This window comes from Lagenorhynchus albirostris, chromosome 3 (assembly GCF_949774975.1).
Source record: "Lagenorhynchus albirostris chromosome 3, mLagAlb1.1, whole genome shotgun sequence".
In the NCBI taxonomy this organism is placed as follows: Eukaryota; Metazoa; Chordata; class Mammalia; order Artiodactyla; family Delphinidae; genus Lagenorhynchus; species Lagenorhynchus albirostris.
This window is the reverse complement of record NC_083097.1, coordinates 91939581-91963969: the sequence shown is the minus strand read 5'-3', so window position 1 is coordinate 91963969 and position 24389 is coordinate 91939581. Positions and strand designations below refer to the sequence as shown.

Below are 24389 nucleotides of genomic sequence, written 5' to 3'. Positions count from 1 at the left end.
AAACTGTCAGAATAGATACTGCCTTATGGTTTTCATAAAAATATGTTAGCCATAGAGGTTCATAAACAGAAACACGGCAGCCATACACCATACTATAGCCCTGCACCATACTATAAACAGAAATATGGCAGCCGTATACCTTACTACAGTATGGCAGCCCACCATACTATAGGCCTGCATACCATGTACAAGCATATCATACTTTATAGTGTTATTTTATAGTCATAACCAAAAATAAATGTTAGTGAAACAAAACTTGCAAATCATCATTTCCCTATTCCATCAGACAACACAAGTTTTAGGCACAGAAATCCTCTCTGAGACTTCTCAGGCCACAGCTTTAAAAGGAGAGCTATATCCAGATGAATTCTTAAATCCCCAGTGCTCTTTACAGCTTTTTAACACCAAGGCGGAAGACCTGAGAGTCAATGCCCAGCATTTGGCATTTTGACAGTTACAGCCTGAACAGCCAGCTGTATGTCTGACTCTAACCCCAAACCAAAGTTGGGCACAAAACCAGTAAACCAACAGTGCCCTGAGCCACAGTATGGAGAGAACCACTGAGGGCTACACATAGTTCTGTAAGGAAACAATAAGCAAATAGCAAAGCAAGTGAAAGCTACAAGTAGCATCATCTAGCCACAAAAGTGAGCTGGAATAAACAAAAGATGGTTAGATACACATACATACACACACCAGCATTTTCAAAGTGCGATCCATTAAGAGGGCCCACATTATTTACCTCTTTCACTGTGTTGACATCTGCACTGATGGTGGAAAAGCAATAGTCAGTAAAAAGATGAAAAAACTACAGAAGGAATCAGTTGACTTTTTAAAAACTGAGCAACACTGGCAATTCACCAAGTGGTGTAGATAATTCATATCTGCTTATTAAAGTGCAGAATTTAGGTAAGTACTAATACTTTAATTACAGATTATCCACTCCCCCAATTTCACCTCCTACAGGCAAGACTTTGCAAGCATCTTGGAGCCATTAACTTGCTTCAGCTAAGGACATGTGTTTGCTCTGTTCATATGAAAATTGAGACACAGATGTAGAGAACAAACGTATGGACACCAAGGGGGGAAGTGCGGGGGGGAGGGGGATGAATTGGGAGATTGGGATTGACATGTGTACACTGATGTGTATTAAATGGATGACTAATAATAAAATAAATAAATAAATAAACATTAAAAAAGAACTTCACTATATCAGATATGTTATTTTTTAGGTTCACCATAATAATAAACCAATTTGCTAGACAATAAATATCTCAAAAAGTATATAATTTTATTTCTAACCTCTGTTCTCAAAAATGTTTCTGTTTGCTATAATGGAAAAGAATCTGAAAAAGAATATATATATATATATATATATATATATATCCTTTTTTTTTTTTTTTTTTTTTTTTTTGTGGTACGCAGGCCTCTTACTGTTGTGGCCTCTCCCGTTGCGGAGCACAGGCTCCGGACGTGCAGGCTCAGTGGCCATGGCTCACAGGCCCAGCCGCTCCGCAGCATGTGGGATCTTCCCGGACCGGGGCACGAACCCATGTCCCCTGCATCGGCAGGCAGACTCTCAACCACTGCGCCACCAGGGAAACCCTATATATTCTTTTATATATATATATTTATATATATATAAAACTGAATCACTGTGCTGTATACCTGAATCACTGTAAATCAACTATATTTCAATAAATAAATAATTTTTTTAAAAAACATGTGTTTGGACCTTCACACACCATTTATTTATTTATTTATTTATTTATTTATTTATTTATTTATTTATTTATTTTTGGCTGTATTGGGTTTTCATTGCTGCACACAGGTTTTCTCTAGTTGAGGCGAGCATGGGCTACTCTGCATTGCAGTGTGCGGGCTTCTCATTGCAGTGGCTTCTCTTGTTGCAGAGCATGGGCTCTAGGCACGCGGGCTTCAGTAGTTGCGGCACGTGGGCTCAGTAGTTGTGGCTCACGGGCTCTAGAGCACAGGCTCAGTTGTTGTGGCGCATGGGCTTAGCTGCTCTGTGGCATGTGGGATCTTCCCGGACCAGGGCTCGAACCTGTGTCCCCTGCATTGGCAGGTGGATTCTTAACCACTGTTCCACCAGGAAAGCCATTCACGCACCTTTTAATTATCCATTTTATAAGTGGCTTCTCTTCTTCCCCGCTTTCAATGCTTGACCCTTGAGCATCCATTTAAAATATAACTGAATACTTGTGGAGCAGAGTGGTGACAGAAAGACTGAACTAGCAGAAATTTGGAGAAAAGCTTAAGTCTGAGAAGCTGAGCAGCCAAAGGCCATAGTTTCAATGTGAGATCGGAGTGGGGCACAGACAAGGGCTAGCCTGTGCCTCCCACACTCCAGCAGAGAAAAAAAGGAGCCCCAGTACCATCACCTCCCTGGGCTCCTCACCCAGCCACAGATGCCCAGCCTCAAACCCTCCCATAAACCCTCTAACTTCCTTCTTGCTGCCAGAGCATCTTTCCAGCACCCCACCTTCACACTTTTCCTCTGACGAAAGCCCTGAAAGGCTCCCTACCACTTACCACATCTGCACTATTTAGGCTGGCACTCTATTCTGTGACTCAAATTATCCTTCTGTGTGAATATCCCAATACACCCTTGCATCAATCAAACTGAAATATCCAACATAAGCCAGCATGGGCCACACTTCTTACCACGACTCACGGCGTCCCTCTACCTGGATTGCTTCAGCCTCACTCTAGTCTCTGCCCACTGAAATTCTTACCTGTCCTTCAAGGTTCTCCTCAAGCCAACTCCTTCATGAAACGTTCTATAAAATGCCCCACCTCTGTCCACTTATCACCTTGTGCCTGTATTAGATTCAAATGGTACACATATATTCTTTTCCTAGTAGCTTATAATCACCCCAAAAGCCATGGCTTTCATGTTTTATTTATTTCTCTTTATATCTCTAAGAACAAAGATAGTCCTCCTAGACTGCTAATTAATCATTTTCAGATATCAATAATAACGGGCCCAAATCCTATTTCATGAAAAGCCATTTTATTAGAAAATGTGATGTAAAAACACAATAGTCCTAAATGTTTCTTGGCTGCAGACAAAACCTAAAACATCTGGGAAGTCCCATGAGTCCCTCTGCAGGGACAGTGGGGAGGCAGGTGTATGAGGAAGGTGTGGGGGGTGCAGGGGGCTGAGATCAAGGCAGACCTGCAAAGTGAGACAGCGAGTGACGTGACAGTGGTATTAATGAAGCGGTCAGGTGTTTTGTGGACAGAGAAAGTGAACCTCGACAATGAGCCCCCAAACATCTATTAGGGACTCCATCTGTCCGTTCAGAAGCACACATGTGCAAATCAAGAATGTGTTTCAAGTTATCTCCAAACAAGCTATGTATTCCCAGTACAGAATCATCCTAGAGCCTCATCCCGTTCAATAATGTTACTAAGTCTGTGAGTCTGTTTCTGTTTTGTAAATAAGAGCACTTGTATCATTTTTTTCACTTTTTTGGAGAGGATAGGAGAGACTTGGCAAAGCCCCAGTATAGGAAGATGGGGCTTGGGTGACCTGCTGGAGAGGTGAGCCTTAGAAAGGAGTGGGGCTTCTCTTCTGAGATGAGGGAAGGAACGAAGAGTGGGCGCTGCTCCTGAGGAGTGTGAAAGTGGAAGGGAGGGAAGCACAGGAGTTTACACTGCACTGCCTCCAGGTGAGAGGTAGGGGCATTTGCTGAGGCTGGCAGAGGTGGGAGATCAGGATGCCAGGGGTGAAAAGGTCTGCAGCAGCTACTATGGGGGAAAAGAGAGAGTTGTGTAAGTGTGACTTAAAGCAGGGGTCCCCAACCCCTGGGCCAAGAACCAGTAATGGTCTGTGGCCTGTTAGGAACCAGGCTGCACGGCAGGAGGTGGGAGGTGAGCAGTGGGCAAGCAAGCAAAGCTTCATCTGTATTTACAGCCGCTCCCCATGGCTCACATTATCGCCTGAGCCCTGCCTCCTGTCAGATCAGCCACAGCATTAGATTCTCATAGGAGCTCTCGAACCCTACTGTGAACTGCCCATGCAAGGGATCTAGGTTGTGCGCTCCTCATGAGAATCCAATGCCTGATAATCTCAGGTGGAGCTGAGGCGGTGATGCTAGCGCTGGGGAGCGGCTGCAAATACAGATTATCATTAGCAGATAGGTTTGACTGCACAGAGACCATAATAAATCAATTGCTTGCAGACTCATATCAAAACCCTATCAGCAAGTGGCAAGTGAAAACAAGCTCAGGGCTCCCACTGATTCTGCATTATGGCGAGTTGCATAATTATTTCATTATATACTACAATGTAATAATAATAGAAATAAAGTGCACAATAAATGTAATGTGCTTGAATCATCCTGAAACTATCCCCCCACCCCCTCACCCCTGGTCCGTGGAAAAACTGTCCTCCATGAAACCGGTCCCTGGTGCCAAAAAGGTTGGGGACCGCTGACTTAAAGGGCTGCTGTGCAGATATGAGTTTCCAAATGAGACTGAAAAATTAAGGCAACATCTGTTTGAAGACAGATGATTTTCTCTAGCAGCACTGGAGCCAGGGGCAGCAAGGAACGTCAACACCTCCACATCCAGCATCAGAGCTGGCCACTGCGGGCACAGCAGGAAAGGAAAGAAAACAGAAGACACAGAGGAAATGTCTAGGACGTTACTGATCCTGGAGTCCAAAACTGAATGGAAAAATAGAATGAAAGCCTGGAGGAAGCTGACGGGGAAAATGGGTAGGTGGAGAGGCTGACTAAGTAAATGAGCTAGAGAGAAGACAGAATAGGAGACTCCGGTTAAAGAGGGATTTGTGAGTTAAACATTTTGCAAAGCAGACAAGTTCCAAGTGATGACAAGGCCAGGGTTAAGCCATGTCAGTGCTATAAGGAACAGTGAAGGTCATGGGGTCAAGGAAGCAGACAGTGTGAGGGATGGAAGGCGTCATAGTATAGCTAGCGCTGTCGAACAGAACTGCTGCCAGGACAGAAATATTCTGTATCTACCTGGTCCAATACAGCCGTCACTAGCCACAGGGGGCAATGGAGCACTTGAGATGTGCCAAGCAGACTGAAGGACTGAGTTTTTACTTATTTCAACCTTCATTTATTTAAATGAACACAATCAGCTAGAAGCTACCATACTAAGTAGTGCAGATGTGGAGCAATGGTTCTCAACTTTAACTACACAATGGCATCACCTGGGGAGACTTAAGTACAGCTACCTGGGTCCTGCTCCTCAGAGATTCTTATTAGTTTCAGGCACGTGCCTTAAGCATCAGCACTTTTTAAAGCTCCCAGGATATACTGGTTAAGAACATGGACTCTGGAATCAGATTACCTGAGTTCAAAACCCACACCTGCTGGTTGAGTTCTGCGACTTCAAGCAAATAACCTCATCTGTGAAATGGGAATAATGACAGTACCTACCTCAGAGGGCTATTCTGAGGATTGACTTTTATATAAACTTGCTTTAAAAATAGTGCCTGGGGACTTCCCTGATGGTCCAGTGGCTAAGACTCCGTGCTTCCAACGCAGGGGGCATGGGTTCAATCCCTGGGCAGGGAACTAGATCCCACATGTGGTGCAGTGAGGCCAAAATAATTAAATTAAATAAATAAAATTAAAAAAAATAAAAATAGTGCCTGGCACATAACAAGAACTCATTAAATGTTAGTTATTATGATTCCAGATGGCTGTTGGAGTCACCTAGGCTGACAACTACAGGGAAAACGGTGGGTGTGAGCTGCCGAGCACCTAAATCTGTGCTGAGGAGGAACCCACATGTCAGGAATAGATTGAGTTGAAGATAAGGAGAAGGCAAGAGAGGACAATAAACGAAGGGAAGAGAAACAACCTGGAAGGGGCAGTGATAAGGCAAGTAAAAGCAGACCGCACTCCCTGGCTAAATGATATACTACCATCGGGCAAGGGAGGATGGGAAGAGGCATGTCAGGAGAAAGCCAAATTTGAGGCAGGGTAAGGAAGGACATGGAAGAAACATTTAATTCAGTTTGACAAAACCCCACCCATTCCCCTAAAAAAGTGAACATAAGCTAACTATCAGTCAAGTACTGCTTTCTGTACTTTTTTCCCTGCCATATAGTTACCCTGTACAAAAAATATCCAGGAAAGGCTTCTGATAGATGAAAAGCCCATTTTCCGATTAGGACTCCAAAACAAACAGCAGCCTCTGCACAAGTGAACAATAAATACTTCATGATTCATAGTTGGTCTAGTTCAAACATGGCTTATGGATGCTGAAGTCTTTGCAAACTATATGCCAAGATGCTACTAGCAAACCTGTTTTATCTGCTTTTTTTTTTTTTTTTTTTTGCAGTACGCAGGCCTCTCACTGTTGTGGCCTCTCCCGTTGCGGAGCACAGGCTCCGGACGCGCAGGCTTCAGCGGCCATGGCTCACGGACCCAGCCGCTCCGCGGCATACGGGACCTTCCCAGACTGGGGCACGAACTCGTGTCCCCTGCATCAGCAGGCGGACTCCCAACGACTGCGCCACCAGGGAAGGCCTCTCTGCATTTTTAACTATGTCTTTTATAAGTCTCAGAGAACACTAATGCCATTAATAAGCATAGCATATTACCATCAGGCAAGAAAAACTATTACACGTGACTAAAGAAAGAAGTTTTGTGTTTTCTTTTTTAATTTGATTTAAGAACAGGTAACAGGGGCTTCCTTGTCAGAAAAAGCAACACCTAAGCACCTCTTTTCTACAAGCATGTCTCACACTTCAAACTGATATTTCACTGGCTGTGGAGTGCTACATGTGTTTATGTACAGCACAAATTGAGTTTCACAACGGAAACTCAATTTCCAATATGATGAAGGTCACTTCTGGTACCTCATTAGGAGCCGGTCTGAGAGCATTAAGAATGTGTGAAAACAAACACGCTCTTTCAATCAAACCTTCTCCTAACACAGCTACAAGCTCTGCAGGAACTACCTTTTGCAACAGACCACCACCCACGAAGAATTCCACTCCTTCACCTGCTGGCCCTTACTGACTCCTAGGGTTGCCCTTCTTATAGGTATACTGAGTGATCTTCGAGCTGGAAACAAAAGCATAACAAACCACGTTCCACTTGCTTTGATTCCCTCAGACAGCAATCCTTCCCTTTCCACTTCTGAAAAGTTAGAGCTCCACTAAATCCTAGGGACCTAAAACACCATACTAACAGTCAAAGTCAAGTTTACTGTAGTCAGGTGAATCATATTTTGGCCTCCTGCATCGCACAGTGGGTCCAATAAATCCATGGACCCACCCTATGGTTATTTTTCAGTTTCTGAATGTGTTATTGAGTAAATATGCTCCACCACTGATAGACTTCCCACAATGGCTCCATGACCACTGGGTATGGGCCATTATGATAGGAATGACAAAGTGACCTCCCTACTAGGATAGTAAACCAAAGGAAATATTACATCCACGGGAAAACTGCAGAGATTAATACCACCACCAAAAACTTGAAATTTTCAAGGATCACATTCACCTCTTTGGTCCATGCAGAGAACGGACAGATCTTAGAGAACGGCTCAAGCAGTGGCTCCAATGTAGCTGGCTTTACCAAATGAGGTACCTTCTCTGGAGCAAATCCAGCTCCTGACACCTGATAGGAAGCTACTCACCTGGAAAATGCTTTACCAATATGCAAGGAACACAAGAAACCATTTACTTTTATTTCAGGTCAAGTTCAAGAATACAGTTTCAACATTCTTGAATCGGGGTTTTAACAACTCTCCTCTCTGCCATACTTAGTCTACAGAGACCTTGCTTGTCTTCACATCCTACAGACCATCACACTGGTCTGCTGCACTGACTACACCATGCAGACTAGACTTGATGAACAGGACATAACAAATTCCTTGGTGTCTTAGTATAATGCATCCAAGCTTGATGGTGAAAAAAACACCACGAAAATTCAAGGGCTGCCACGTCAGTAAAGTTTCTGGGGATACAGTGGTCTAGAACATGTTGGAACATCCCCTCCAAAGTGAAATGCAAATTGCTGAACCTGGAACTGCTTACTATTGAAAAAGAGGCACAACTCTTCACGGGCCTCTTTACATTTTAAAGACAATACATTTATACACACGTATAGGTTACCTTTACTAGGTAACCTTAAAGATCACCAGTGGTGAGTAGGGCCCAGAGCAAGAGGTGGTTAGGCAGCATGTCTGGTCTGCAGTACCAACTGCTATGCCACTTGGGTCTTAAGATGCAGTAGGTCCAATTAGTTGCATCTAATAAAATCCAGAGAATCACAGCACCCACCCTCTAAGGTTCTTGAATAAAGCCATGCCCTCTTCTGCAGATAACGGTCTTCTTAAGAAAAGACTCCTGGCTTGCAACTAGCCTTTGGCAGAGCCTGATGAAAAGATATCAAGTGACTTGTGACCTGAGCTGCCTATAATGAGCTGCCTATCTGACCCATCAGACCATAAGGTTGGGCCTGTGCAGAAGCAATCAACCATCAAAAGTGAATGGTGTAAAAGAGACTGGGCTAAAGCAGGTCTACGGGGCACAAGAAATCATACAAGCAGATGGCTCAGACACCTCTACTGCCTACTCCTATTATATTACCACACCTAGAGCTTCATGGAGAATTTCTCATGATCAGCTGACTGAGAAGGAAACTTGGGCCTGGTTAAGAGAGAGTTTGTACGGTATCTGGCACCAAGCAAAAGAGGACTGTTGCAGCCTCGCATCTCCAACGAACAGCATCCCTGAAATACTTCGTGAAGAGAAATCATCCTAGCAGACACAAGTGTGACCACTACTTTCGCTTGTCCACTTGATCAACACTGAGAAATGGCCAGAATTATGGAACTACACTGAGTCATGGGCAAGAGCTAATGGTCACCCTGGATGGTCAAGAACTTGGGGAAAAACAGTATTGGGAGAGAGGGTACAAGAAGATCTAGAAAGAGGTATATGGAAGGACCACTCAGGATGATCACAGTATGTGAAAAATGTTTTTCTTCCGTGTGGATATACACTGAAGGGCATCCACCGCAGAGGGGCCTCTCGATAATCAAGTAAACAAAATCACAAATCTCTGGCTGTCAGTTAGCCTCTGTCACCAGCCACCCCAGGACATCCTCAACAGACTGACTAGAAGTGGCCATGGTGACCACAGCAGAGGCTATGCATGGATTCCACACAAGGACTTCTCACAAAGGCTAACCTGGCCCCTGCCAACAGTTAAGTACCTAACTTGCCAATAGAAGAAACCAATCCTCAGTCCCCAAGACTTCCCCAAGGGAAGTCCCCCTTCCCCTGAAGGATCAGGCAGCCACTGGGTGGAAGATAGATTACACTGGACCCTTTCCATCAAGGAGTAGGTAATGATTTGTCCTCACTGTTTCCGTCCAACTTATACACACACACACACATATATATACATATACACCATGTTATATGCTTTTCCTCACTTCTTTCTCTACCCTTTTTAAGAAGGATTCGCCATGGTGGTGAACTTTACAATTTAGTTTCTAGATTACAGAATATTCCATGAAATTGTGAATAAATTAGAAGAGACAAGAACTACATCCGTAGACAGATACTGTTAACTATCACCCAACTATGAAGTTCTTAACCTGAAATCCTGATGTGAGCACATGATTAATCATTAGGAAACCTAAAATCCCCCTGCAATCATATGGGGGCAAAAACACACACATAAGAATAGCAAACATTTATAAGACTGACAATAAAGAGGTTTGAGGGCTTCCCTGGTGGCGCAGTGGTTGAGAGTCCGCCTGCCGATGCAGAGGACACGGGTTTGTGCCCCGGTCCAGGAGGATCCCACATGCCGCGGAGCGGCTGGGCCCATGAGCCATGGCCGCTGAGCCTGCGCGTTCGGAGCCTGTGCTCCGCAACGGGAGAGGCCACAACAGTGAGAGGCCCGCTTACCACAAAAAAAAAAAAAAAAAGGTTTGACAAGCACGTGGAGCAACTGGAATTCTCATATATTGCAATTTGGAGCATAAATTGGTATATCCACTTTGGAAAACTATCAGGTACACATACACATACTCTGTGACCCAGTAATTCTACTTCTTAGCTATACACGTAAGATGAGTAAGTGCACATATCCACCAAAAGACATGTATAAGAATGTTCAGAATAGCTTTATATATAACAGCTAAATACTGTCAACAGAATGGATAAATTGTATTATACTCATATAATGGAATACCACACAGAAATTGAACAGAAAAAAGCAAAGAACTTCTGCTACAGGCAACAACATGCAAGAATCCCAAAGCATAATGCTAAGTGAAAGAAGCAGAACATAGAAGAGTACATATTTTATTATTCCACTTATGCAATGTCAAAAACAGCTAAATTAAGGTACAGTGCTGAAAGTCAGAATAGCGGTTTACCTCTGGGTGGGTGAGTGAAAGGGGGAGAGAGGTACTGTTTCAAAAGGTACACAAGGGAGCCTCCTTGGGAACTGAAAATATTCTGCATCTTGATCTGGACAGTGTTTATACAATTGTATTTATATGTAAAAATGCATCCAGCTATATACTTAAGATTTGTGTACTTTACTGTATGTTATACCTCCATAAAATTGTTCTTAAAAGATTTATGTATATGTACATATTCTTAGAAGAGAATCCAGAGGCTTTTTCTTTTCCCACGTTCTCTAATGGGTCCAACAAAGATAACGAAAGCCAGAGATATTCAAATTTTCAGCCGAGTGCTTGCTTAGAGAAACTTCCGTCTCTCTACATAGCCAGAGGCAGCCAATTATCTACCATAGCTGATTTCAAAAGCTTTCACTTCCTTATGCTCTCTAATCTTAATGTGGTTGGAATAACAATGATTGAGTTTCAAATTTGAAAAAACTTACTTGCTGCTTCAGTTTCAAGGATAAGTAGGGAAAAAGCCCTTGAAAGCCTTGATGAGTTTATGTTAAATATGTCATGTATCACTACGTTTTAAAATGTTAACCTTATTATGGTACACCATCTTCCTTTTCTATCTCAACATACTATGTTTCAAATTTCAAAGTATATATTTGAACTCTGTAATTACTTAAAATTACATTTTCTTAAAAAAAAACTCTTGTCCAGACTAGATCCAATAAAAATCCAATACATTTGTAAAAGTGTAATCAGATAGGGTAGCGGGGGTCCCCAGAGAAAGAGAACCAGGCATGGCTTTCTTGACATAAGAGAAGTCATTTTTGGCCTAAGCCATTGTGTGATTTAAGCCTGGCCACAAAGCTTGTCCTTGAACAGGTCTCAGTCATATCATGGGAACAAAAGAATGCAGAAACAACCTTATCAGGCAAGAGAAGTAACAATAGCAAAGATAGCAAATCAGTTGTAAACACTCCCAATTCTGTATCAGTGGTAAAGATGAGACTAAAGCACAGTCTGAGCTGTTCTACAGAATTTAAATCACCCCCCCTTGGGGGCTCACCCACCAGAAATCTAAGGGATGATGATGTCAACCTTTTCTGACCCTCATGACTTCAATCAACTAAAGCTTGGACTCTGCCTACCACCCAAGCCCCTTCATGAATATGCACGTACCCTTAGCTTAAAACTTCCCCAGTTTTGCTGATGGGGAGACACTGCTTTGGGAGAGATGCCTGGTGTTCTCCTTACTTGCTGCAAATAATAAATCCTTCCTTCTCCCCATCTTTGGCTTGTTTGTGTCTTTTGGCTCAACACCCACCAACAGGCAAACTCAGTTTTAGGGTAACAAAAGGAATTAAGGAAAATAAGCAAATCCAATTCTAAAAATGTTTAATTATGTTGACATTTTTTTTCCTTCTTTCTTGATAAGCCAGGCCATTAAGGCAAACTTTTAAATTCTTAGGTTATTTACTATACTAAACCAAATAGGCTTGTCTACCATTAGACCATTAAGTTTATAAAACAAGCAGACCATTAATTTTAAAAGTCAAGCAAAACAGTGACCTCGGTTTACCATTAATATCAATTCCACTGAGGTTATTTAGATATTAAAGACTGATTTCTTTTACTAATTTTTATTGTTACAATGTTGTGTTAGCCCCCACTGCACAACAAAATGAATCAGCCATACATATACAGATATCCCCTCCCTTTTGGACTTCCCTCCCATTTAGGTTACCACAGTACATTTAGGTAGAGTTCCCTGTGCTATACACTATGTTCCCATCAGTTGTCTATTTTATACATAGTATCAATAATGTATATGTGTCAATCCTAGTCTCCCAATTCCTCCCGCCCCATCCCTTTCCCCCTTGGTATCCATACATTTGTTCTCTACGCCTGCGTCTCTACTTCTGCTTTGCAAATAAGATCATCTATATATACCATTTTTCGAGATTCCAAATATATGCATTATTATACGATATTTGCTTTTTCTGAAAGACTGATTTTTTAAGTGAACTTTTATTTTAAAATAGTTTTAGACTTATAGAAAAGTTGCAAAGATGATGTAGAGTTCCCATAAACCTGGCACCCCGTTTCCTCTACTGTTAACATCTGACATTATCATGGTACATTTGTTACAACTAAAGAACCAACACTGGTACATTTCTATGAACAAACTTCCAGACAATATCTGAATTTCACTAGTTCTTCCCTAATGTCTAAGATTCTATCCAGAACACCATATTACATTTAGTGATCACATTTCCTTAGCTTTTGGTCTGTGACAGTTTCTCAGACTTGCCTTAAGTTTGATGACCTTGACAATTTTAAGAAGTACTGAGTTGAGGAATGTCCCTCAATCTGGATTTGTCTTATGTTTTTCCTAGAAGGCTTTGGTTTTGCAAACATCAAATTTCAAAATATTCAACTCAAAGATTTTTGACAGGACAAGGTACAAAGCAAAAATTTTGTCCTTTATCTCCCCATTTATTCAATGAAAAATGCACTATATTCTGTGAAGGAGCCAACTACAGCTTTAAATTCCAGACTGCAGGTACAGAACTTAAGCAATAGGAAATTAAGCTGAAGAGTGTTGCTGGGGGACAAATCACAAGAAACCTAGAGAAAGTGAGCCTGAGAAAGACTAAGTGCCAAGGAAACATTTCAGGAGAGCTGGGAGAAAACTCACCTGGCATCTACTGTGCCCCAGGCATCACTCTGAAGCTAGAGTTCAACTACAGGAACTGTACTGACTGTTGCCCCCCCGGCCACTACCTACCTTTGCCCAACTCTCCCGTAGCTATTCATTGCAGCCTGTCTTTCTTTGTAAGCTGTCTCTAATCATTTTCAGATAAAGAAAAGAAAGTTGTCAGGTCCCAGCAGGAAAGAGCCTTACCAACAGAGTAACTGAGATTAATCAAGGAGCATCTACAGAGATGTGGGCAGAGAAACCAACCTGAGATGGTACAGTACCCTGGGGTACGCAACCATGGGAAGCTGCTCCACACCGAGTTTGAAATAACAAGGAACGAAAGGAAATACTAAAATCCTGGAAGAATAGTGACTGGGAAAAGGGCTACTTGACAGGAGCTTAGGGGAACAGACTTTCCCACCTCACTCTCCTGTCCTCCCACCCTGCTAGAGCCTTCCATCGGCCAGAACCAAGGAGACCAGAAGGCAAACAAGTTGACTACATAGGTCAGCATCCCAGAGCACAGAACAGAGTGGATTAGGATGGGGAAAGGATCTGGAGGGGCCAATAAAAGACAGGCAGTTCAGAAAGGAAGGCACCCTTCAGACAGCTATTTGCATTTTGATATTTGTTCGTCTGTCATATCACCACTACTGTACTGTGAACTCCTGGAAGAGGGGGATTTACAGAAATAATCTTAGGTCCAACACAAACCTCCTAGTAGGCCATGGCGGTCTATCTGAAAGAAGAAAGGCAACATACCCATCTCATCTAGTAGTCAGGATGGAACTTGGGTCCACCACAGCATGACTCTGCTGCAGGGAAGGCACACAAGCACCCAGACTAACCGCTCAGCTCTGCCCCACACCCCATGTCAATACAGAACAGAGTCTGCACCTATGGTCCCAGGCCAGTGCCTATGTTCTAACAAGGAAGAACCTAACCACTGGGTCATCCTGCCCAATACTTCATAAGCTCCAGGGCTGGACCTTGAATCTACACTTGATAGACTGAGAACAAAATAAAACTTCATTTACATTTCACTCCACTTCTCCAAATAATTTGTCCTGCTTAAGAGCCTATAAAACCAGTTGTCTGGAGACTTTTAATGAGGTACTAGACATTCTATGTTTATATAAACAGCAGACTTCCCTTATCACCCACTACTTGCATAAAGCTCCCTGAATAAAGGCCCTGCAATGCCCTCCCCATCCTTCCCCTGCCCTCCTGCCTTGGGGCCCTTGCCATCTTCCACGGTGGTACTTTCCACTCCACATTCCCTACCTGGCAGCTCCTTCCAGGACAAGTAGATGCCTCCTTATTTCTTCTGACTTCCTCCCAGACCAGCACTGTACTAGGCAACACAGTAAGTGCCTAAGGAATTCATGCACTGAATGTGCTGTGCACAAATGCCTTTGCATTTAATAAAAACACCCATTCCTCTTTTCAGAAATGCAATGAAAATATGAAAGGTTGAAGGACCACAGGAATGACATTTACATTTCATTATGATCGTGCTATCAATAAAGTTCCAAGTCGCTATTTTAACAAACCATGAACAGCCTGCGCCATCTAACAAAGAACACAAAATACCATCACCCACAATGAAATCTCTGCAGCGGTGTGGCAATGAGCCATCATGCTCACCTTACCAGGAATACAAAGCAGATGATTTAATATTGTTCTTTATAAAAGGAGATGATCAATAATTGCATTTAATTTACCAAAATGGGTTTGTACAGGGACTACTTGGTAGGAAGAAACAGCTCATAAGGCTTATGATATAAAATAATTTAAAAGCAGCCAACAGGGCTTCCCTGGTGGCGCAGTGGTTGAGAGTCCACCTGCCTATGCAGGGGACACGGGTTCGTGCCCCAGTCCAGGAAGATCCCACATGCCGCGGAGCGGCTGGGCCCATGAGCCATGGCCGCTGAGCCTGCGAGTCCGGAGCCTGTGCTCCTCAACGGGAGAGGCCACAACAGTGAGAGGCCCGTGTACCGCAAAAAAAAAAAAGCAGCCAACATAAATAATTTTTGTAGCTTTTAAGTCTTTTATTAATCTTATTACTCAATTATCATTTTTAAAGATATGAGGAGTAAACTTTTAGAACAGATTGGCCTTCTAACGGAACATCTTCATACCTATCTCATCTCTCTGCCTTCACTTGTAAAGTACTTCTATTCCCTCCTCATCATTGATCTAAGAGCATGGATTCTCTTCTTGGACACCATTCCTTCCATACTACGGTTGACACTATTCTCTCGTCTCCTCTGGTCATTTGTTGTCCCCTCCCTTCTATCACCATCTTGTCCCCATTGACTCACACTTCCTTTACAGCTCATATATACCCCTTAGTCACTCAAATCCTTTAAAAAAATAATAATAACCAATAGGGACTTCCCTGGCAGTCCAGGTTAAGGCTCTGTGCTTCCAATGCAGGGGGCGTGGGTTCAATCTCACATGCCGCGTGGTGCAGCCAAAAAATTAAAATAAATAAATAAAATTTAAATTTAAAAATAACCAATAATAATCTCCCTGGCCCGTACGTAAGTCCCTCCAGTTGCTGCCCATTGCTTTCCTCCTTCTCACTTGAAAGACTGTTGGTGCTCTGGCCTCCTGCATCTTTACTTCATGCCCCTCCTTTTCTTGAGCCAAGGCCAGACACCATCATGCTACTGCATCTGCTCTCCCAAAGGCCACCAATTTCTTGTAGATGCCAAACCCACTGATTACATTTCAGTCTGTGTCTTGCTGGCCTTCTCTGCCATGTTTTATACCACTGACCTCTCCTTCCCGTGACTACTATAATGCAATTTTTTCATTTCTGGTTGTTATGGAGTTCTCTAACCATTCCTGCTTACTTTGCTTTCTCGGTGTTTCCCCGCCCACTTCTTAAACATTACTGTCCCTAATGGATCTCTTTTGATACTGCCTCTGTCTTTCTCTCTGCCTTCTCACCCCTCTGTCAACAATTCTCTTTCATCCCTCCCACTGCCTTGCCCCCTTCTCGCTCTTTCCAAGCTCTCCTTGGAGTAGACAGTTGTATCCACTTCCACGGTTCTAACTCTCACCTTTCACTAAATGCTCCCTAAGTCTTTTCTCCAGCTACAGAAATATACTTAGATGGCAGCTTTGATGCCTACAGTGTTTCAGACTCAACATGAATGCCCAAGGGTAGCCTAGCCACCATTAGTCTGGCAAGCCAGGGACCTGGAATCAACCTAACCTCTTCCTCATTTTCCAAATCTTCCAAGTCTTACCTCCTAAGTATTTTTAAAACCCATCGCCCCCCCACCTTCCTTTCCACACAGACTTCCCAATACTAATTTAGGTTCTTACTGTTTCACCTGGACCACTGCAAAGTCTCTAACAGAGCTTCCTGGTTCTCCTTATTTTGAACCTGGTTCTCCTTAATTCTGAACCTCCTTCATTTCACTTCCCTGACACAGCCCTGCCAGATCTACTGAAAACACAAATGTCTATCAGCAGCCCAGTCAAAACCCTTAAGAGGACCTTCCATTAACTCTGCTCATAGAGCATAAAGGTCCTCCCATTCCAGGCCCACCTACTCCCCTAGCTTTATGTCCCACCTAGTCTCTACTTTGTTTCATGTTCTAGCAATACAGAACTGACTGCTGTCACCTGCCTGTGCTCCCCAGGGATATGCCATGGCTCTGTGTCTTTGCTCATGCTATTTGATCTTCTGTGGAATTCTCCTCATACCCTCCCTTCCCTGAAAAAGTCATATTCATTCTTCTGGTCTCAGGTGACATCTCCTCTAGGTAGCCTCCTTGGCCTCATTAATTAAAATCACCTGTTTCTGTGTTGCCTCCAGAGGGTAGGGACCCTGTCCTATTTAGTGGTGTATTCTCAGGGCATAGCATAGCACAGAGGCACAAGAAATGTTTACTGAATCAAAGAGCCTTAATGAAGGTAATTGGACTTGAAGCAAAAGTTAGTATGATTAAAAACATCTGAGGGGTATTTTGAATATCATTTAGATTTGGATCAAATTACTGGTAAATTAAGAGGACCTAAAGAAAAATTCTTGGAGGTAAAAGCTTTGGTGAGCCCTGAGAACACTATCTTTTCCTTCATTATAACTGCAAACAAAACAATACCAAAAATCAGACTAGCACATTTCATTGTTTCTATTGCAATAGATTTTCAAAGGAGACTTATTTCTCTTGTAGTCATTCTTCTGTTCAGGGACTTGAAGGAACAGCTGCATAATCAGATCTAGATATGATATTTCTTTAATGAATGAATTAGAAAAACTTAGGAATGTATTTGAGTTTATTTGAAACAGCCATAAATCTTGTGACTTTATTTTCAATGCTTTGCTTATATTAAATGATGATTTATGACAACATGATCCTAGTTTAATGTTAAGAAACATGGCTTATGAAATGATTTCCAAAAAAGCTAAATTAATTCACCCACATGTGTTCCACTACTTGAGAAAGGCCAATGTCCTCATACTACTTTAAGTGTTTCTATACAGCACTGAATACAGACCACTTACAAACTTGGGGCTCTTTATATAATATAATGAGCACCATGTGCTATGTTGGGGTTTTTCATTCATTTATTTAATATTTTCCAAATTCTTAAGATAGTTGTTTTATCTCCATTGTGTAACTGAAGAAATGTTCAGAAATAACCAGCGTGCCACTGGAAATTGCTGGGAGGCAGCAGAAATGCTGTCAGGGCGGTGGGGCAGCTTATCCTCTGGGAGTCCTGAGCTTTCTGATGAGACAAGAGGACACCAGGGCACAGACCCCTTGGCCCACTTAGCCTGGAGCAAAAGGTACTGAAACTTGGGGAAGGCTCCCTGGCTTCTAAGCTCTGCATTAATCTCCGATGAACACCCCAGGTTGCTTACCTGCTTCTGCTGCTTCCCTACTCTGGGATGTAGGTCTGCAGAACTGTTTCTACTCTGTAGCAATCCTTGGCTCCTTTTAACCACTTTTGCTCCTCTACAGAACTGGTAACTTTTCCATCATTCAGGAATTACTCCATAGTTTTCATCTGTCAGTGGCATTCTAAACCTTTCTTGAATTTTACAGATTTTTTCTCTCTCCTTTTTAGAATTTTTATTCACTTATATATTTTTTGGCTGCACCGTGAGGCTTGCAGCATCTTAGTACCCCGACCAGGGATCGAACCCAGGTCCCCAGAGTGGAAGTGCCAAGTCCTAACCACTAGACCGCCAGGGAATTCCCAGATTTTTTCTCTTCCAACAGTATTTTTTCTGTCATTTTCACAGCATTTTTAAGCATATGGATGGTAATGGATGTGTTTCCCATATTCATAAAATGACATCCTAATCAATTTAGATATTTGATTGACAACCATATTATCGACTTGGTCTAGATTAAATAAAAATACTCATGGATTTCTTTAAAAAGATTAATTTTTCAAGTTACAAATCCTCAAAAGTCAGTTATGCTCCAAAAGTCTGTAAACTGGTTGTTTAGAACATAGATTTTTTTTTTCCTATCAGCAATAATTTTATTCATTCACGCAACACCTATCATGTACAAAGTACTGTTTTAAGTGATGGAGATACTATAGGAAATAAAACAGAGAAGGTCCCCATCTATTACAATTCCTGTAATTTAGGAAAACTTCGGTATAAACAATGAGCACTGTGTGTACTGTATATTTACATAATGACTTATGGACACCCTAGCAGTCGTCAGTTAGCATTTCAAGTTCTGTTATCAGGAGTTCACACTCCTGCTTAGCACTTTTAAGTATCATTATTTTAAAATACAACAAAAGGTTTGTTAATTAGCAAACTGTCTGAAGGAATGAGAAGTAATTTTGATTTGTGAAAAGAGTGGTGTCCAAGATATGTGGTTGGTTAAGATTATACAGACTCCACCATCTCTGCAAGACCAAGACATCAAATATCTGGCAAGGCCAAAAATCTGACACCTGTAATGTGCGACTCAAGATCTGGAACCTTTGTGCTGCTTCTCTCCACCCCTCAGGAGACTCTCTTGCCTGACTTGAGTCACAGCTCGCCAGCCTCGTCATCAGAACATCATCACTGCACTTGTACCGGAGGAACCTCAGCGCCCAAAGGCAGTGTGGGGACTCATCCAGAGTGACCAGACGGTATGTGGCTCTGGACCTGCTGGCACTGCTTTCTCATAAACGACTGTAAGCCTGGCAGAATTAAGACAAGAAATTGCTTTCATTGTTATTTCCCAGCTGGAAGCCAAAGCCTGGAGAGAGGGTTGTAGAGCACCCACTTATTTCTAGATTTTGGAGGTCTCCAATATTAAACAAAAGAACCCAACAATGCTGGAAGGCCAGACTGACTTAAGTCAGCCTGTAACACAGACCTCGTGGAGTTTATATTCTAGTAGAAGAGATGGATAACAGCACGTAAATAAGTACCTATCGACAGTGGTATTATTAGGAAGGAAATGAGCAGAATGATAAGGAAGGCCCTTCCAGGAGGGGATATCTGAGCTGAGTGTGCACTAGTCATGAGAGGAGGAGCACATCCCAAGTGTAGGAAGCTACAAGTACAAATTCACCTGCCACCCAATCTGGAATTGGATTTTTTTTTCACATATATGTCAAATGTGCAGAAACTGGTAGCCACCTATATTTTATGTCCATTTAAACAATACGAAGAGCTAATTTATTGAGCATTTGTTGTCATATGCCACTGTCGACTAAAAAAATCATTACACAACCTGAAAGTTGAGAATTATGTTTTATTTGGCCGAGAAAACTGAGGACTTAAGCCCAGAAGACAAGTCTCTCAGACAGCTCTGAGGGACTGCTTCAAAGAGGTGAAGGAAGAACCAGGTATAGGAGTTTTGCAACAAAAACCAGGTAGTCGAACATCAAAATATTACTGTTAATTAAAGAAAACCAGACATCTCCTCAATGAATTTAGTGCTTTTCTATGTTTGGGCAGATGCAAGAGGCTGGGCTGATTGAAATCATTCCTTTGATATACACCTTAACTATCTAGGGCCAGCATCCTACTCCTCTCCATTCTGAATCCCCTCAGGGTGCACACAGTTGGGGATGGCTGCAGTACCTGCTGGCTTGGTGGTCACAACATCCTTCGTTTACTGATATGTCAGGCGACATTTTTCATCCACACCTTGAACTGTTTTAGAGCTTTCAATGTATTAACTAATGTCATCCTCAGAAAAATTCGATTCCCATTTTATAAAAGGGGACACCGAAAAACTAAAAAGCTAAGTAACTAGCAAGCAACAGAGGCAGGATTAGAACTAGCCAGTCTGCCCGTGGTCCCCATGCTCTTAACCACTTGAGCTGCCTCTTCAAAGCCTCATTTTGGTTATTCATTCTTCAGGAATAAACTGAAACAACTGCAGTCAACCACCAAAAGGTCCATGATTCAATGGAAAGAGGGAGTATCCAACTTTTATATTTTAATGGGGAAACGTTGAGGTGAATGTTTATATGGTTTCTATAGTGCTGAAATTACGTGAGTTTGTTTCCATCAAGTTCTGGATTACTTCCAGAAAATCAGGTTAATATGGGAAGAAGAGAAAACATTCATTTTTCACTGAGTATGTGGTAAAGAGAGCAACGCATGCACACACTTGTCAGTTCTGCCAGAGCGCAAGTCTGCAGGGAGGAAGCACCCATCTTCTGTAAGAACTTCCCACAAAGAGAATTATGAGTGTGGAATGAGTGCTCAGTTCAGAAATAAATGGCATTCTTCAAATGTCAGAAGCATCCCCACAGAATAGCACAGGCCCCCAAGAAGACTGCTAAGCTGGTGTTACAAGCTATGGTCATACAGAAGGAGCTCATCCATGCTGACAGTGATGGGGGCTGGAAACAAAAGGCCGAGAATATTCTCATTATCCAACAGCCCCCTGCGTTAACCCTCTAAGAATGAGTAGAAGTGTTTCCTAAATTTAGAATTCAGAACCACGGGATTCTTATCACCCAGAGCTCCAGACCAAAAAATATGTGTGTGTGTGTGTGTGTGTGTGTGTGTGTATGAAATATCAGTATTCAGGGGGATGAATACTTTTGACAGTTAAAGATGATGAAAAGGGGTAAAGTCTTCTAAATAAACATGATTCATACTACAAAACATCACATTAGTCCAGTCACCTAGGTTACCTAACAATAGGAGTTATAAACATCACTCACAGACAGCAGTATTTTGCCTTCCAGGACTTCATGGTGCATCTCAAAACAATTCCACCAGTAAGAGAGCCCTGCCAACGCCCATCCCTGGGTGCTGGGGCTTACCACTAATGTGAGCTTTCTCTGGAGTCCTACCTAGTTTGGTTTTTTTCTTTAAAAATGCATGCAAACTTTACATTCTACTCTAAAAAAGATCTGTTTTGCTTTTTTTGCCCGTTTTTGCAAGGTAATTTAAAACATGATTTTTCTACAGGGCAGAACTGGCACTCCAGGAAGATGGGTCAAGTTTATCCTGTGACTTTTCACATCTTCCCCCACCTCCCCATCCCTGCCACTGAGAATGGATATAAACAAAACTTTGAGTTTAAGGCCAAGGCTTTTAAAAAATGTAAGAATCCATAACGTAATGGTCAATATTCAGGTTCTTTTTGTCTGCAGAATGGCAGCTCTCAACTCCAGCTGCACATTACCTGGGGAGCTTTTTAAAAATACCACTGCCTAAGCTCCACTCCAGATCAACTGAATCAAAATCTCAGGGTAGAAGAAGAGACCATCATGTATAGCTGCTGCTTTCAGCTCCACTGGGGGACTTTAACGGGTAGACAGGGTAGAGAACCACTGCATAGAGGATACTAAAGAAATATCAAGGCCCCAGAGTGATGGTAGAACACTAAAGCCAAGCAATCCTCTTGCCCCTTCTTCCTAAGAACCCCTTGGAGACACAGATAGTAATTAGGTGACAACTTCCCCCACTCCCCTTTCGAGTGGGATCAAAACCAGAAGGTTGAAATGAGATCTCAAAATCTCATAATACATAACAAAATCTCATAACATAATACAAAAATGTCCAGGTTTTGTTCAAAAATCACTCATCACACCAAGAACGAGGAAGATCTCCAACAGAATGAAAAAAGACAAAACAACAGATTTCCACATCAAGATGACAAAGATGTTAGAATTATCTGACAAAGATTTTTATGTAGCCATGATAAAAATTCTTCAAGGAGCCATTATGAAGATGCTAGATAAACTGAGGGAAATGCTACCATGTTCTTCAGGTCCTTGAAGTAGGTTCATCACTAGCCCGGACAGAACTGTGCAGGTGTGGGCTGGTGCAAGCTGGGAAGCTTCTTTGGGGGAAGGATCCCATGGGACTCCATCCCAGCAGTGCACTGGCCTGTGGTCTCCTAGGGCCTGTTCACTATAAGTTGCCTTTATCTTTTTTTTTTTAATAAATTTACTTATTTTATTTATTTATTTTTGGCTGTGTTGGGTCTTCATTGCTGCGCGTGGGCTTTCTCTAGTTGTGGCGAGCGGGGGCTAATCTTCGTTGTGGTGCGCGGGCCTCTCATTGCAGTGGCTTCTCTTTTTGTGGAGCATGGACTCTAGGCGCACAGGCTTCAGTAGCTGTGGCACGTGGGCTCAGTAGTTGTGGCTCACGGGCTTTAGAGCGCAGGCTCAGTAGTTGTGGCACATGGGCTTAGTTGCTCCGCGGCTTGTGGGATCATCCCGGACCAGGGCTCGAACCTGTGTCCCCTGCACTGGCAGGCAGATTCTTAGCCACTGCACCACCAGGGACCAAGCTGCCTTTGTCTTAATGGATCTAATCTGACTTTCTGAATGAGACTGTTGAATGAGTCAAAGATGAGGACCACTGAGGGGAGCTACCCCTCTGGGGACTGACTGACTGACAGTGTCTGTGTCTCCAAAGGCTTCAGATGTGAAGAAGGGACAAGAGGACTGATCCCAGGGGCTGGCTTTGACTTGACACAGAAAGTAAGAATGCAAGTAAAAACTGCTATGGATTTCATCAAAATTAATAATTTCTATTTAGCAAAATATCCAGTCAAGAGGATAAAAAGACAAGCTACAGACTGAGAGAAAATATTTGCAAACTACATATCCAAAGAAAGGACTAATACCTAGAATACACAAAGCACTCAAAAAATTCAACAGCAGGAAAACAAACAATCCATTTAGAAAGTCAGCAAAGATAGAAAGAGACACTTCACCACAGGATATACAGGTAGCACATGAAAAGATATTCCACATATCAAATTAAAACTACAATGAGCAATTCTCTGTTGAACAACAGAACAAACAAACAAACAAAAAACTACTATGAGATATCACTACATACCAAACAGGACAGCTGAATAAAAGTAGTGACAACACCAAATGCTGGCGAGGAGAAATTGGGTCGCTCACATATTGCTGGTGGGACTATAAAACGGTATAGCCGCTGTGGAAAACAGTTTGGCAGCTTCTTAAAAAACTAAACATGCACCTGCCACATGACCCAGTCATTGTACTCTTCAGCATTTATCCCAGAGGAATGAAATTTTTATTTTCATACATAAAATGTATGTATGAATATTTGTAGCAGCTTTGTTCATCAAGCCAAAAATTGTGAACAACCCAGTGTCCTTCAGCAGGTGGATTAGTTAACCAAACTGCAGTTGCATCCAAACCATGGAATACACGCAAAACCTGGATGAACCTCCAGAGACGTATGCTGCACGAAAAAAGCCTTTCCAAATGGCTCCACTGATAGAACGTTCTTGAAATGATAAGACCATAGAAAGAGAGAAAAGATTAGTGGTAAGGCGTTTAAGGAGAGGCAGAAGTGGTGGAGACGTGGATGTGGCTATAAAAGAGCACTGGGAGGAAGCTCTGTGGTGATGGGAATGCTCTGGATCTTGACTTGCATCTATGTCAATACCCTGGCTGTGATACTGGACTACAGTTTTGCAAGAAGTTACCATCAGGGGAAACTGAATAAAGGGACACAGGTTCTCTCTGTGTAGTATTTCTTACAACTGCATGTGAATTCTCTCATAATAAAAAGTTTAATTAAAAAAAATAAAAAAGGCTACCGGCCCACTGAACATTAACTGCAACATACAGAGAACAGCAAGTACCTGGAAGTGACTTTTATGTATATTCAAGATTATTATTTATGGGATTTATTTATCTATTTATCTATTTATCTATCTATCTATTTATCTATTTATCTATTTATGGTACGCAGGCTACTCACTGTTGTGGCCTCTCCCGTTGCAGAGCACAGGCTCCGGATGTGCAGGCTCAGCGGCCATGGCTCACGGGCCCAGCCGCTCCGCGGCATGTGGGA

The 24389-nt window shown here is 42.4% G+C and overlaps 1 protein-coding gene across 6 annotated transcripts in view; it reads right to left on the bottom strand.

The window, feature by feature from the left end:
• The window catches only part of EPB41L4A (erythrocyte membrane protein band 4.1 like 4A), a 257679-nt gene that overhangs the window by 200563 nt on the left and 32727 nt on the right, over window positions 1-24389 (bottom strand). The window lies entirely within an intron of this gene.